An 11,552-nucleotide genomic window follows, 5' to 3' on the forward strand; every position below is an offset into this window, starting at 1 on the left:
TGATCAAAAAAAGAGCTTCGCTACTGAAAAGCTATTTGATTCAGAAAACAGCGACGCTACCACCACGCTACTGAGAAATGTAGTTAAACTAGTAGCGTCACTACTTGTAGCGACGCTACTGCCCAACACTGTCTGTGTATATGATCAGATTAGGTGTGTATATGATCAGATAAGGTTTGTGTATTTATTAGCATTCAAAATCACATCCTGCAATCAATAATTTGTTAGAAAATAAAAGAGGGACAATCCATACCCTCAGGGTAATGTTCAGCTCTATATTCTTACAAGCTGAAGAAGATTTTCTTGTCTTTCCTTGAGCCTTGGGGCAGCTGAGGGCTCTTTCTTAGACCTGAAAATATCCCCTTTCCACAAATATTTACTTACTTCCCCAAATCACTTGTATTATGGATAACTTAAGAGAAAATGCCAGGCATATTTAAGAAGCTACACCTCTAGCTGCCCAAATAGATTTACATTTCACTGAAAGTACAAAAATAACTCTTACGGGCTGTACCGGCAATGTAACTAGTATACAGGAATCGTTAGTAACAACAGTTATACTGTATGTGAGTGACAGAAAGCCAACCATAGGCAAACCTGATCCCATGATGAACAAAGGGTGTAAATTATTTTAAGTCATCATAGGCCACATCCTATAGAGCAGTTCAATTACCAATTCAATTATGACAACTGGGAGTAGTTTAATCAATGCCTTGATTGGCTGATAGGCATGTAGTTTCACTGGGTAGAATTTCAGCCAGCTGACTCTCTACAGTTGTGTTTAGGGAGCAGTCATGGCCTACTGGTTAGAGAGTCAGACTGGTAACCCAAAGGTTGTGTGTTCAATTCTTAATACAAGCAGGAAATGACTGAGGTGCCCTTGAGCAAAACACCTGACCCCCAATCACTCCCTCGGCGCCACAGAAAAAAATACCCACTGCTCCAGGTGTGTGTTCACTACTCACTACTCCTAATCTGTGCACTAACTATAATGCAGAGGACAAGTTCCGGGTATATGTTACCTTACTTGACCTTCACATGTCACTTTCACTTTACACTGGCACAAAAAAAAATCAGATTTTTTTACTTGCATCTGACACAGATCAGAATTTGTTACACAAGTGTAAATATCCGATATCTGGACATCTGACCTACATCTAAACATGTACATGTATATCCGATTCCCCTTGGAATTCCAAGTCACCACAAGGCAAGGGCGACACGTTTGCCGTACAAAAATAGATTTTTAATGTCATATTATGAAGTAGACGTGCCTGTATGTGCTTGCACAAAAACTCACAGCTTTTTTTTGAGCGCTGAAACTGGGTTTCAGCCTATTCCCCATGAATTTCATAAAAAAAACAAGTTTGCTACTGAAAGCTACATTATTTCCCTGCAACAAGGTGATAACTTCACTGTTTTTGTAATTAAACTCACAAGCTGTACAATTACATAAAGACGCTGTACAGACGCACACAGGTAATTCACAGGTAATAAAATAAATGAAAATGACCATTATTTTCCAGTCTATAGTCCTCAGTTAGATTTTATGCTACATCAATGACAGTTTCTACCTTATACATGCTGGCAAATAATCATGGCCACCAACATGAATTACATAAATAAATTTAGTACGGCCATTCAAAACACGAGGGTCAACCATGTCACATGTGAGTCATGTCTAAAGTCAACACAAACAGGCAGGACAAACAAATATTGGAATATCATATCTGTGCATTAAGACTTGCAATGTAAACGCAGCCTACTTCTTCATTCTATCATTGTGCTGGTGTTAACTGTAATCATAATGAACTGTCTCATCATCACATTAATCTATCAATCCATACCCATCTGAATTTAAATTAGACAGAGGGAAACGTGAAAGTCATATCCCATGAGCAGAACGTAGGAAAAAACAGCCGCAAAGTTTTTTCAATGTTATTTCCCAGACAGCGTTTGGACTGAGGCTTGCTGTTATGGCCTGGCATTTGATTGATGTCCTAATAGAGGCCTGCTGCCTCTCTGGAGGCCGAGAGCTCACGCTCGGCATTCAAGACACAAGAGAGCCGCATAAACACTGCCATCTCATCAGTGTACACGGCTCTGATGAAACAGCGGGAAAGAGGGAAGTGCCCATTAAAGAACATGTGTAAATCTAACATCAGTTTATCAGCGAGATCTCACAAATGATACGTTGCTTTAAGGAGGGATGAAAGCGATGTCAAAAGACGTCAGGAGAAGGAGTCCAAGCAATGACAAGCATTGAAGATCAAACTGCAAACAGCAGCCACATGGGAGTTGCTGTGACTACTGTAAACATTTATGTCAACACTAATTAAATGGAGTTGAAATATTGGTCATATCATGGGAAGAGATGTTTTTTGTTTTGTATGTATACTTGCAGCAGTAGCTGAGGGGTGAGAGACAGACTGGAGCTCTTTATACATGATTTCAGGGAATTCACAGTAACATTTTAGTATAGGGACCAATTCTCTCTATTAACTAGTTGCTTATTAGCATGCATATTACTAGGATATTGTTTTTAACTATAAATGTTTTTAGTAAATATTAATGCCTTATTTTGTATGACCATATTCTACATCCGAAGTCCTACCCAATACCTAAACTTAACAACCACCTTACAAACTATAACTTAGCATTGAGGCAAAGTCGTAGTTAATTGTGAGAACTGTACCCTCATCTAAAGGTTGACCACATTCACATATATTTGCAGCAACAAAGCATCCTGAATGCATTCATTTTTAATAAGAGTATGCATTTTCCAGAAATAATATTTCAATAAATGATTATATGGAATATTATAATGATATGTTAAAAGATTTGGATATTGTTGGGGATCATTTGTACCTATTAGGAAATCCATCCACAAATTAAGGAGTCATCATATTTTACCAGGTCTTCTGACAGAGCTCAGTCTACAATATTAAGCAGTGTCAAATGAACAGATCCCATCAACTTTAGGAATTTGTTGGCGAGGCCAATTGAGGGGGAAACCTGTTATATTTTGTAGACTGAAGATTTAACAGCTCTCTTTTATGAGACAGTGCCCATGCGAGCCAAGCAACCTCCAGCTGAATTGGATGCGTCTATAGATGGAACAGGTTACTATCTGGATGACTTTGGGGGTGTTCTTGTACAAGCCAGTAAAATATATGTCCAATCCCCAGACTGGAAGGAGTTTAGTGGAAGAAACATTAAATGAGACAGCAAAGCTGGGGACAAAAGGTGACATAAGGATATACAATGTTAATGACTCATAATTATCTGCCTATCAGATAAAAGAATCTCTGAATACAACCAGTGTTCATTTACATAAATTATAGATGCTTAGAAGATATAATCACATATTAAAATGTAAATGTACTGCCTCGCTTATTAAAGTGTAAAAATACATCCCATAATATCTCAACATATTACAGACACACACATACACACTCATGTCAGTGTACACTTCTGACATGGTGAAGACCTCTTACAGATTTTCTTGCAGTGTGTTTCCAATTCCTGGTTGTTATTTTTGTGATTTGCAATGAAAAATTGTGTTTCATTTGGCCAACGTGATTATGCTTTGCAACCTGAGGAACTTATTGATTTGATTTACTCACATATAATCAATAAAAACACTGTGTAGACATTTTTTAAGCCTGCAGAGACACTCACACATATGGGTTAAACACTGACATTAACAAGCTAGCATAGTTGTTTGTAAATAAAACGTTTGGCACCACAGAGTTTAACCCTTCAGTTTACTCTTGGTCGCAATACTTCTTGCTGTTTATTTTAGAATCTTTTTCTGGCATGGTGAACCATGGGGGACACACACATTTTCACCCTGAGAACACCCAAAATGATTCATTCTTCTATGTTAACTTATTTTGAAAAAAATTAGTTATAAAAACAATGATGTGATTGTGTATGTTATGAGGAATTTCTTTCTGTGTCAATGGATTTGAAAGCAATGGATATACTACTGTACACACTGCAGTCATGTATTTTAAATATTTAACTTTTATAAAATCCTTTTATTAAAAAAATCACTTTAAAGGATTCATTAAAATCCTTCTTATAAAGTATAGTAATATTTTAGTATTATGGCATCATAAAAAATGATTAGTACAAATTTACTAATATTTAAATAAATAAAAGCCTGTGTTTGATTAATTTGATCATTTTTTTAATTAGTTTTTGATCTTTGTCACAGAGCGCTCAGCGACGCCTCCTCCTGGTTGCATCAGATCTCTCTCTCCTGGTTACTAGGACTGCATTTCCCATTATCCTTCCCTGCTCATCTCCTGATTATCCCCTCATCATTTCATTAGCATCACCTGTGCCCCATCAGCTCCCCTTTATCTGGACTGTTCTGTTCATTGTAATTTTGTGAAGTCTTGTTTTACCAAACCTCTGTCACAGTTTGTGTCTCTTGTTGCTCGTTGCTTTGATTTATTCTCGTGTGCTTGAACTTGGATTTTGGACTCGTTTGTGAACCTCTGCTGCCTGCCTCTTACCACTGCCTGTTTGACTACGATTCTGGATTGCCCTTTTCAAGATTTGAGTTTGTATCTCCTTGTTCTGTTTATCTTCTCCTTTAATAAATCTCTGCAAGTGAATCCGACTGTCTCTGCTTCAGTGTCACAATCTTACTAATGATTTTCATTTTATATCATAAAAGTGACTTTTTACATTGTTTTTATCAAGCACGCAACAGAGGATTAATTGATGAATACATCTCATTAGCAAGAACTGCCTTTTACATTAACACCAATGATAGCCAAATTCTCTGTTTCCAATAGTTCTAGATTGTTCAGCATTGGAATTTGCAGTGAAGATTTGACCTGTAAGTGTTCCATACTTATCTGATTCTTTCTAATTCTGTCTGTGTATCTGACAGCAGTCTGCAATCTCCCTCAATTCACCTGCGATTCGAATCTCACACATTCAACTTCCCATTCTCTTTTTCTCTCTCTGTCTCCATCTCTCACACACTCACTTCCAGTAATGCTAAAGATGGAACAATAAATAACGGGGGGGAAAGGTACGCGTTTAAATTTAATCTTTAGAAAGTGCTTGTTCATGTCCTGCATATGCATTCTTTTTGCACTGAAGGCAAATTGAAAACTTTTATAAGAACATGAACAATGGAAGTGAAGACAATCTTGAAAAGGTATAAGATGTAGAGACTAGTGGCATCATTATATTAGGTGGATTGGGCCTTAACTTTTTTTGGTGAATAAAAAAAAGGACAAAAACAGTGTTTTTTGTGTGTGAAATTCTACACAATGTCTGTTCAATTGATTTGAAATTCAGAGCACACATATACCACAAAACAGACTGGATCTAAAAACTTCAGGTGACGCAACTTATATCTCTATGTCTGAGAGCTACCATAACTCTGTGTAAAACAACAACACAAAACTCCAATGTGATGCTAGCAGATAGAGGGCTCTAACTGGAGAGATTATCGCCGACAAGTGCCCATCTTTCTGTAGTGCCCTTTTATCTTTTCCAAAAGCATTCTTCAGGCTGAGGATGTAAGACTGTGGTAATATTGGGTTCATAGGATTGACTCTGTCCTTCTTTTCCAATTACTGAATCTCACACACAGTTGCATGCAGATGTGTTTTAAACTTAACCAAAGTAAAGGTCACTTGGCAAAAAATAGGAATGTCTTGTGAATGTCAAAGGAATGTTGTGGTTCTCTGAAGGTTATTTCATGAATCCTAACAAACAGAAGATGAAGAGGAGAATGAATATTAACTTTCATCAGCACAGCAGGGGAGCCGTCCTTGCAGAAGAACCTGAGGGCAGGTCATTACAGAGATAAAAGTGGTGGACAGCGGACTGTGTGTTAGAACAGCTGATACTGTATACAGTAGTAAACAGGTCAGATTGTCCTCTGTTTTGTTGGAGCTAATGTAGAGCAAAGGATATTAGTGCTCCTGTTTTACCAGAACCAGGTCATGTTATCTTTGGTAAAGCAAAAGATTAGTTGCAAGAGTGTAACTACAGGGCCCTCAGAGAGTCAGAAAAACTGCGGCTGATATGAGGCATTGCATGTCTATCAAAGCATTTCAAAACCATTAAACTGTTCACTGGATGAGCGCGTTACACTACCGAAATCATCTCAATATGCCGTTATGCAAATTTTCCCAGAGGTGCTGTATAATTAAGGAAGTAGATATGATTTAATTAAGAACACTATAATTACTCGTGCAAGACATCCCATGTGAGAATATGACCCATTTCATAAAGGGGAAAGGGGGTAGTCATGTAGAGGAAAGGCTTGTTTATGTACCAATTCATTTATCCAGTCCAAGTCCATATCTCTGTCATAAAAGCAATTTGTTCATGAATTGATCTACACTGGTCACATTGTACAGTATACAGTTTTTGCATGCAGCATGTAAGGACGACTCAATACGATGAATTTTTTTTCCATCATTGTTTCATGGCACAGTCTTTTTTTTACTTTCATCACATTAAATACAGACTGCAAACTCAAATTTACAACTAATGTAAAACTTAGATTTCTTTGCTGCAACGTTGAGGAGTAGCAGGGGAGCACTGCTGCTAAAAAGCAGTATAGGAAACATACTGTAGCACAACATACTGTATGTCAGTGGTGTTTCTTCAACATATTTGCAAAACAATTATTGTAGGTCTGCTTATAAAGGATAAGAGCATAATTTGTTTTGAAGTGTTATTTCATTCTAATGCTTAAAGCAGACTTGGATGCTGGCTTAATGCCCTCAGCGATAGAGCAACACTTCAGAAAGTGACGGGTGCTGAAATGGGCTACTTCAGAAGATGTCCATTCCTATTGTAGGCTGAAAGTTGGAAAACTTTTCTGAAAAGCAAGCTGACTTTAGGATTAGATTGGAGTTGAAAAATCCTTAAGCTTTTCAAACGTGCCAGTAATTGCTGCCTCAGAGCAGCAATCTCCCGCAAAGAGCTGGAATCCCGCTGGAGGACTTGCCCACAAAGAGCTTTCTGTCAGATACAGTGTGATTAAGGATAAACTGCAGTTTTCTGGGCTTACCACATAACGTAACACATAAAAAGCTACATAAACAGTATGAGACAGCAATGCTTCTCAGCGATTTTCAGTGATTGCTAGTTGAACAATGGATTATGGCTGTCTAAAAGAGGTTTCTGCTACCTTTCTTCCCACCCAGTCACAGATAACTTTGGAAAGGCTACAAAACTTTATTTATTGAAAAATATATTGATTTATTTTTAAAAATTATTGATTTTTGTCAGTTACAAGTATGACTGCAGATTGACATTTTTATCACTAAGACAACATTTTGATTGACATGTAATCTCTAATATGTTAACTATAAGATATAACTATATCTTCCTTTAGAAGAAGCATTCGAGTTTTAGAAGAAGCAGCCGAGCAACAGGAGAGGACATCAGTCTGTGAGTGTTTTCTTTTATCATTAGATTTTAGCGAGGTTCTTCGTTGCCAGGAAACTTTGTTTTGTTTACTGTGTTTACTCTGGTAAAGTGTAAGCTGAAATCGCGTTTGTTTGTTTGTCATGCATCTCACGTGGCTTGAGTTTCACTTTGCTAAGTAGTTGGGCATGGTCAAAGACAGTTATTCTACAGTGTTTGCTAGTTTAGAAGAAGCAGTTAGTTTAACTGCTTCTATTGTTCTCATTTGTAAGTCGCTTTGGATAAAAGCGTCTGCTAAATGAATAAATGTAAAATGTAAATGTATAAGGATAATGATAGTGATTGTCCTGTTAAAAAGCAAAATGGTTTGATGCTGGTCTAGCTGGAGGACCAAACAAATTGTTCACTATCAAAAAATACACAACATACAGTGCAATCCAGTGGGACTGCGCCTTACATTTTTTGTTTTGTTTTGTGAAATTCTACTTTTTAAATTTTATTAATTTGGATCACAGACAGAACACAAAACAGACAGTAGCAGCACCAGTGGAAAGACAAACTGGATTTTACATCTTCAGATGATAACTGTCACATCCTTATTATTATGTTTGATTACTTACACCTGTGTCTCATTATCTTGTTAATGCCTGCCTATCTTAGGGTACCTTTACACAACAACGATATGCTTAAAACAGAGAAGTTTTCCTTTTGAGTTTTCCGCGTACAGACAAAATGATCCCCAGTCACACGGATCTGCGAAAACGACTAAAAACCCTGTATGCTGCTGCCAGGCCATTAGATGGCGATGAAACACTACAGACTAAACACTTCAGAGTTTTGCGTTTTTGTTGTTTACACAGAGACCATTTTCAAAAACTTGCACTTTGAAACCCGTTTTCAAAACTTTGCGTTTTCAGGCACCCAAAACGCTGTTGTCGTGTAAACAAATGGCCAAAACGCATAAAAAGGTTTTTAGTTGAAAACGGTGTTGTGTAAACAGCCCCTAAGCCCTGTATTTTCACTAATTTTTTGCGAAGTCTTGTAAGTGTCACGCTGCATTTCTGAGCGCCCTCCCTACGGGAAAAAGCATTGTTGTGCCAAGATCCACAAGAATACTCTGGACATGATGCTGTGCAAATCAGATTCATTTGTCCTAACACAGTCTGGTTTTTAACACACTTCAAACAGAGAATTGAGCACGTATGGACTAAAGCTCACATACGATGAAACAGCTGACTGATGCAATCATCAATAGAATAGTGACATGAGTTTTTACTCGTTCAGAGCAGGACTTGTTTATCTGAACTCTTAAAAGAGTTTTGATGTATTTTTTCCCCCTAGACATGACAGCTACAAGCTGTCTCTTCCACCTTGAATTGATCAACATGACTACACTTGAGTGCCTCACATTATCATAGACTTTCAGCATACAGTATTGCAAAAGTATCTTTGAGGGCCAAATGGACTTTAATATTTAATTAGAGGCACAAATGACTTTGAAGACTAATATAATATATGGTTTTGCATTACATTAGGAACTCTCTAAACTATTTCCCAGGTGTAGGATGTCAAGCAATACGTAAAATTTAAAAAAGCTTGCAAAAAAAAAGGAGAAAAAAACTGATATACAAAACCAAGCATTGCGATGCCTTGCTTTATTTTATCTACAGATGTCCATTCCTGTGAGATCCAGGACACAACCCATGGGATGATGTCTGACCTTTAAAACTTGAGGAGGGGGGGATGGGAGACCAAGATCATTATCGTCCCTCAAAGAGTCACCTTTTTTCCTTTGTGACCCGCAGTGTAGCACTGACCACAATTGCTGATGGTCGACCACCAGCTTCACCTAGTTTTGTCTCTCAGATGTGATTGCTATTATCTCCCCCTCTATGACCTTTCAAAAGCTGTAATCTTCAACAAACACTCGCTCAACTACTTCCATAAATCCCATGTCATATCCAAAATGAATTTTCAAAGCTAACAGATACATGGCCAAATGTATGTGGATGCCCTCTTCTAATGAACAAATTTGGCTATTCCGGTAATTTCAGAGAAGACAACACAGCATGCAATACTATATCAAAAAAATAACTGTAGTAAAAGTTTGTAAAGTACTACAAATTTTAACTAAGGATTATAGTTTTGGGTAACACTTTAGTTTAGGTGTCACGGTATACAAGTTCATTGCTTCCTTCTCGTCTCGTGTTTTTGTTGTTGTATGAAAGCACGTGTGTAGTGGGCGTGAATGAGTGTCATTTCTTGATCCGCTCCAGCTGATCGTCATCACATCACCAGCTGCAGCCGATCTCATCTCACCATATATTCTCACAGTTCTGTCATCTCCTTTGTCAGATCGTTGGATGTTGTCTCTCCGTGTGGTGTTCCTGTTGGATTCGTTGGATGTTTGTCTCTCCGTGTGGTGTTCCTGTTGGATTCGTCGTCGTCTCTTCGTTGGATTGTCGTTTGGGTTTCCACTGCACTTCACGGGTTCGTCTTCGACCATCGAGGTCCCTGCGTCATCAGTCCACACCCGTGTTCCTGTCGTACTTTTCACTGTTCAATAAAGAACTGAGTTTGACCTGCGATTGCTTCCGTCCTGTTTTTGACAACCATGACAGAACGATCTGACCATGCTATGGAAGCAGCAGGTTCGCCGACCTCGTTGGAGGAATTCCTTCAGCACAGCGCGAGAAGAATGGATTCTCAGGAGAGGAATCTAGGGGACATGGGTCGTGCGGTACAAGCTTTGGTGACGCAGGTGTCCGAGCTCACCCAGCAGATCCAACTACTTCGTGCTCCCGCTGCGCCACCCACACCAGCTGTTCCCCCCACACCACCAGAGATCGCTACGACATCAGAGCCACGCCTACCTGTTCCGGAATCATACGCTGGTGAGTCTGCTTACTGCAGAGCATTCCTGACGCGTTGTGCCATGCATTTCGCACTGCAACCGAGAACTTTCAATAATGAGCCAGCCAAGGTGGCATTTGTCATTACTCTGTTGACCGGAAAGGCGGCGTTATGGGGGACAGCGGTGTGGGAAAATCAAGACCCTTGCTGTGCCTCGTTCCAGGCACTCTCCTCAGAGATGAGACGGGTGTTCGATCGGGCCGTCGCGGGGAGAGAGGCTGCCAGGGTGTTGGCCGACCTCCGTCAGGGTGACAGGTCGGTCTCGGACTATTCGATCGAGTTCCGCACCCTGGCGGCCGAAAGCCAGTGGAACGAGGCGGCGCAGTGGGACATGTTCCTGCATGGGTTGGCTGACCGCGTCCAGAGGGAGATCTACGCCCTGGACCTCCCCACGACGCTGAATGGACTCATCGAGCTTGCTCTGAGGGTGGACGCTCGCATCACCAGAGTCGGGGGAAGAACACCGTCCATTTGGTCTCCAGCTGGAGCAGAGGGTCAACGGTCCAGTGGCAGGGACGTGGTCAGCCCAGTCTTCGATCACGAACCCATGCAGGTGGGTCGAGCTCGGCTTTCCCGGGAGGAGAGGGAAAGGCGGAGGTCCCAGGGCCTCTGCCTATACTGTGGAGGTTCGGGACACTTTGCCTACAACTGCCCGGTAAAAGGCCAAGCCCGATAGTAAGTATGAGGCTACTATCGGGTGGGATCTCCGCCGAGAAGACCTCATCCACATCTACCCTCCTTCCGGTAAGACTGAGATGGTCAATTCACCAGCACGACTGTCAAGCACTTCTGGACTCCGGGGCTGAGGGTAATTTTATGGACAGTACTTTTGCACATAGACTTCAGATTCCCCTTAAACCACTCACACAGAGGATTGCAGTACACGAATTAAATGGTCAAGAACTTCCCATCATCTCGCTCATCACCGAAAACATCACACTCATCACCTCAGGCAATCACTCAGAAACTATTTTTTTTTATATACTGGATTCCCCCCTGGCACCTGTAGTTCTTGGACACCCCTGGCTCATTCATCACAACCCTCGTGTGGACTGGCAGCAAAGAGCTATTCTGGAGTGGAGCAAGGAATGTCATAAGTCTTGTCTGATGTCTGCTTGTCCGTCTGTGCCTGTTTTTGTGTTACAGGAGGAGGCAGGGGACTTGTCTAACGTGCCCGAGGAGTACCACGATCTGAAGGAAGTGTTCAGTAAGTCTCGGGCTGC

Source organism: Siphateles boraxobius, unplaced genomic scaffold (genome assembly GCF_051911475.1).
Source record: "Siphateles boraxobius isolate OS27281-9 unplaced genomic scaffold, OSU_SipBor_1 3, whole genome shotgun sequence".
NCBI classification, from domain to species: domain Eukaryota; kingdom Metazoa; phylum Chordata; class Actinopteri; order Cypriniformes; family Leuciscidae; genus Siphateles; species Siphateles boraxobius.